Raw genomic sequence first — 5773 nt, forward strand, 5'->3', positions numbered from 1 at the left:
ATATTTAATGCATTAACTTCACAACTATTATTTATGCTTGAACTTGTAATGTATTAATTTCATGACTTAGGATTTTATGAAGTTATATCTAACATGTCCCAACTTTAATGGAAATTAATATCCTACATAACACAACAAAGTATCATCATATCCCTTCCCAAAATCAATGCTACCTAGCAACTCTCCAGGCATTTTCACTGCCTTGCATTTGAGTTAGCTATGATGAAGAATGTTGCCTGCCTTTGGAACCTCTTAGAGTTACCGTTAGCATGATCTAATTTCATGTACCCCAAAACTTGAGACTTGGAGATTCCCATATCACACCAGTGGTAGCTATCTTGTCCACTCTCAATGCTAGTAAGAGCTAGGCCCCATAGACCGGTAAAAGAAGTCTTTTTGGAGGTTCAATTTTTTCCCTCCGTCTTCTGCAGGCCCCCTGATGAAATAGGATATATTCATCACCCTACATTTAATGCAAGAATTGACACAACTTTTTTGGACCTGACTATGTAGTTTACATCCCAAAATTGGTGCTAATTGCAGATTGGGAGATTTGCATATCACACCAACGGTAGCTGTCTTGTCCACTCTCAACACTAGTAAGAGCCGTGGTCCCCATAGACTGGTAAAAGAAGTCTTTTTGGAGGTTCAATTTTTTGCCTCCGTCTTCTCCAGCCCCATGACAGAATAGGATATATTCACCACCCTACATTTAATGCAAGAATTGACAACTTTTTTTGGACATGACTATGCAGCTTACATCCCAAAATTGGTGCTAAAATTGCATACCAGGCATCTCCATTTGCCGGGAGGTGTCCCCAGTGACCCCTTGGACTTTCTCTATTTGTCTAGTTGTGTCTCTCCACAAAAATCAGAGTAGGGCCTATTTTCCCCATCTAGTAAAACTATATGCATCAATATGTATGTATGTATGCATGCATGCATGCATCCATGTATGTATGTACACACACACACACATATGTATGTATGTATGTATGTATGTGTACTAAAACTACTAAAACTATATGCATCAAATAATGTTGTTGATCAATTTTTGGCATACCCCACCAAAATCAAGACCCCCATTGCAAAGAAAGGTAAGGAACACAAGTGCTTGTTCTTATGCTCATGAGACAACAAAATGCATGACATAGGCAACCAATGGGGTCTTACTTTTAATGTTTGTATGTATGTATAAATGTATGTATGTATGTATGTATGTGTGTGTGTGTGTGTGTGTGTATGTATGTATGTATGTATGTATGTATATATATATGTATATGTATATGTTGATGCATATATGTATATATTGATGTATATATTGATGCATACAATTTTGATATAGATCCCTATGAGAATGTAGTTCTCAAAATTTTTGATCGAGTGTGGAGGCCACACACAAGATGGTGCCCTTCTCATCTTCTCATGATCAAAAAATTGGTTCTTGTCGTTTGATTTGATATATGACATGATCCTATTTGGATTTGTAAGTCCAAAGATATGGGGTCCTACTTTTAGGGCCTGAATGCCTAAAATAGGTAGCGCATTAACGCGCTACCTATTTCATGCATTTAGGCCTCAAAAGTAGGACCCCATTGGCAACACAATGGGGTCCTAGTTTTGAGGCCTAAATGCATGAAATAGACAGCGCGTTAACGCGCTGCCTATTTTAGGCATTCAGGCCCTAAAAGTAGTACCCCGTATCTTTGGACTTGCATATCCAAATGGGGTCATGTCATATATCAAATCGAACGGCAAGATCCACTTTAGATGGTTTTCATGTCCATTTTCTCCATCAACTAAACCTATATTCATCAAATAATGTTGTTGATCAACTTTTGGCATACCCCCCCAAAATCAAGACCCCCATTGCAAAGAAAGGTAAAGAACACAAGTGCTTGTTCTTATGCTCATGAGACAACAAAATGCATGACATGGGAAACAAATGGGGTCTTACTTTTGACGTTTGTATGTATGTATGTATGTATATATATGCATGTACATACATACATACATACATATATATATATATATATATATATATAGATATATATATATGTATGTATGTATATGTTGATGCATATATGTATATATTGATGTATATGTTGATGCATACAATTTTGATATATGGAGAAAATGGACATGAAAATCATCTAAATTGGCTCTTGCCGTTTGATTTGATATATGACATGACCCCATTTGGATTTGTAAGTCCAAAGATACGGGGTCCTACTTTTAGGGCCTGAATGCCTAAAATAGGGAGCGCGTTAACGCGCTGCCTATTTCATGCATTTAGGCCTCAAAAGTAGGACCCCATTGGCAACACAATGGGGTCCTACTTTTGAGGCCTAAATGCATGAAATAGGCAGCGCATTAACGCGCTGCCTATTTTAGGCATTCAGACCCTAAAAGTAGCACCCCGTATCTTTGGACTTGCATATCCAAATGGGGTCATGTCATATATCAAATCGAACGGCAAGATCCAATTTAGATGGTTTTCATGTCCATTTTCTCCATCAACTAAAACTATATTCATCAAATAATGTTGTTGATCAATTTTTGGCATACCCCCCCAAAATCAAGACCCCCATTGCAAAGAAAGGTAAAGAACACAAGTGCTTGTTCTTATGCTCATGAGACAACAAAATGCATGACATGGGAAACCAATGGGGTCTTACTTTTGATGTTTGTATGTATGTATGTATGTATATATATGCATGTACATACATACATACATACATATATATATATATATGTATGTATGTATATGTTGATGCATATATGTATATATTGATGTATATGTTGATGCATACAATTTTGATATATGGAGAAAATGGACATGAAAATAATCTAAATTGGCTCTTGCCGTTTGATTTGGTATATGACATGACCCCATTTGGATTTGTAAGTCCAAAGATATGGGGTCCTACTTTTAGGGCCTGAATGCCTAAAATAGGGAGCGCGTTAACGCGTTGCCTATTTTAGGCATTCACGCCCTGAAAGTAGCACCCCGTATCTTTGGACTTGCATATCCGAATGGGGTCATGTCATATATCAAATCGAATGGTAAGATCCAATTTAGATGGTTATCATGTCCATTTTCTCCATCAACTAAAACTATATTCATCAAATAATGTTGTTTATCAATTTTTGGCATACCCCCCCCAAAATCAAGACCCCCATTGCAAAGAAAGGTAAGGAACACAAGTGCTTGTTCTTATGCTCATGAGACAACAAAATGCATGAAATAGGTAACCAACGGGGTCCTAATTTTGCTGTATGTATGTAAGTATGTATATATGTATGTATATATATGTATATACATATATATCTATATGTGTATATGTGTGTGTGTGTGTGTGTGTGTGTGTGTGTGTGTGTGTGTATGTATATGTATATGTTGATGCATATATGTATATATTGATGCATACAATTTTGATATATGGAGAAAATGGACATGAAAACCATCTAAATTGGTTCTTGTCATTCTATGGAGAAAATGGACATGAAAACCATCTAAATTGGATCTTGCCGTTTGATTTGATATATGACATGATCCCATTTGGATATGCAAGTCCAAAGATATGGGGTCCTACTTTTAGGGCCTGAATGCCTAAAATAGGCAGCGCGTTAAGCCGTTTGATTTGATATATGACATGACCCCATTTGGATATGCAAGTCCAAAGATACGGGGTCCTACTTTTAGGGCCTGAATGCCTAAAATAGGCAGCGCGTTAACCCCATTTGGATATGCAAGTCCAAAGATACGGGGTCCTACTTTTAGGGCCTGAATGCCTAAAATAGGCAGCGCGTTAACGCGCTGCCTATTTTAGGCATTCAGGCCCTAAAAGTAGGACCCCGTATCTTTGGACTTGCATATCCAAATGGGGTCATGTCATATATCAAATCAAACGGCAAGATCCAATTTAGATGGTTTTCATGTCCATTTTCTCCATCAACTAAAACTATATTCATCAAATAATGTTGTTGATCAATTTTTGGCATACCCCCCCAAAATCAAGACCCCCATTGCAAAGAAAGGTAAAGAACACAAGTGCTTGTTGTTATGCTCAAGAGACAACAAAATGCATGACATGGGAAACCAATGGGGTCTTACTTTTGATGTTTGTATGTATGTATGTATGTATATATATGCATGTACATACATACATACATACATACATACATACATACATATATATATATATATACATATATATATATATATATATATATATATATATGTATGTATGTATGTATATATGTATATGTTGATGCATATTTGTATATATTGATGCATACAATTTTGATATATGGAGAAAATGGACATGAAAATCATCTAAATTGGCTCTTGCCGTTTGATTTGATATATGACATGACCCCAATTGGATTTGTAAGTCCAAGGACCCCATTGTGTTGCCAATGGGGTCCTACTTTTGAGGCCTAAATGCATGAAATAGGCAATGCGTTAACGCGTTGCCTATTTTAGGCATTCAGACCCTAAAAGTAGCACCCCGTATCTTTTGACTTGCATATCCGAATGGGGTCATGTCATATATCAAATTGAACGGCAAGATCCAATTTAGATGGTTTTCATGTCCATTTTCTTCATCAACTAAAACTATATTCATCAAATAATGTTGTTTATCAATTTTTGGCATACCCCCCCCAAAATCAAGACCCCCATTTTGCTGTATGTATGTATATACATACATATATATCTATATGTGTATATATATGTGTGTGTGTGTGTGTGTATACACACACACATGTATGTATGTATGTATGTATATATATATATATATATATATATATATATGCATACATACATATGTATATATTGATGCATATATTGATGCATATCTTGATGTATATATTTATGCATACAGTTTTGATTGATGGAGAAATCAGGCATGAAAACCATCTAAATTGGCTCTTGCCGTTCGATTTGATATAGGACATGATCCCACTGGGATTTGTAAGTCCAAAGATACGGGGTCCTACTTTTAGGACCTGAATTCTTGAAATAGGTAGCTTGTCAATGTGCTGCCTATTTCATGCATTTAGGCCTCAAAAGTAGGACCTCATTTGGTCCTACATGGAGTCCTATTTTTGAGGCCTAAATGTATGAAATAGGCAGCGCATTGACGCGCTGCCTATTTTAGGCATTCAAGCCCTAAAAGTAAGACCCCATATCTTTGGAATTACAAATCCAAATGGGGTCATGTCATACATCAAATCAAATGGCAAGAGACAATTTAGATGTTTTCATGCTTATTTTATCGATTTAATAAAACTATATGCATCAAATAATGTTGTTTATTAATTTTTGGCATACACCCCCAAAATCAAGACCCCCATTGGAAAGAAAGGTAAGGAACATAAGTGCTTGTTCTTATGTTCAGGAAACATTAAAAAAGAGGCCTAGTAGCCCAAAAATGGCAGCGCATCAATGCACTATCATTTTTGGGTTGCCAGGTCTCTTTTTTGTTGTCTCACGAGCATACATATGGAGGTTATTATACAATAGAACTAAGAAGTAGTATTGAAGTAGTTCTACAATTTGGATGCATTAAGAGCATTCATATAGCAAGGAAGAATATAATAATTGAATACATTTTTTTTTCAATACATATTGCTAGTGAGACTACCGAAAAGAGGCTCTACCCCTCATGATGTCTCTGGATACAGAATATGAGATTGCTTGATGCTTGGATTGCAGCTGGAAACGTTGCGTGGGCAAAGCCACTATATGCCTCAAGTGTTGGAAATT

This window comes from Dipteris shenzhenensis, chromosome 24 (genome assembly GCF_047967505.1).
Source record: "Dipteris shenzhenensis isolate YYH24624 ecotype China chromosome 24, Dip_SZ_1.0, whole genome shotgun sequence".
Taxonomy (NCBI): Eukaryota; Viridiplantae; Streptophyta; class Polypodiopsida; order Gleicheniales; family Dipteridaceae; genus Dipteris; species Dipteris shenzhenensis.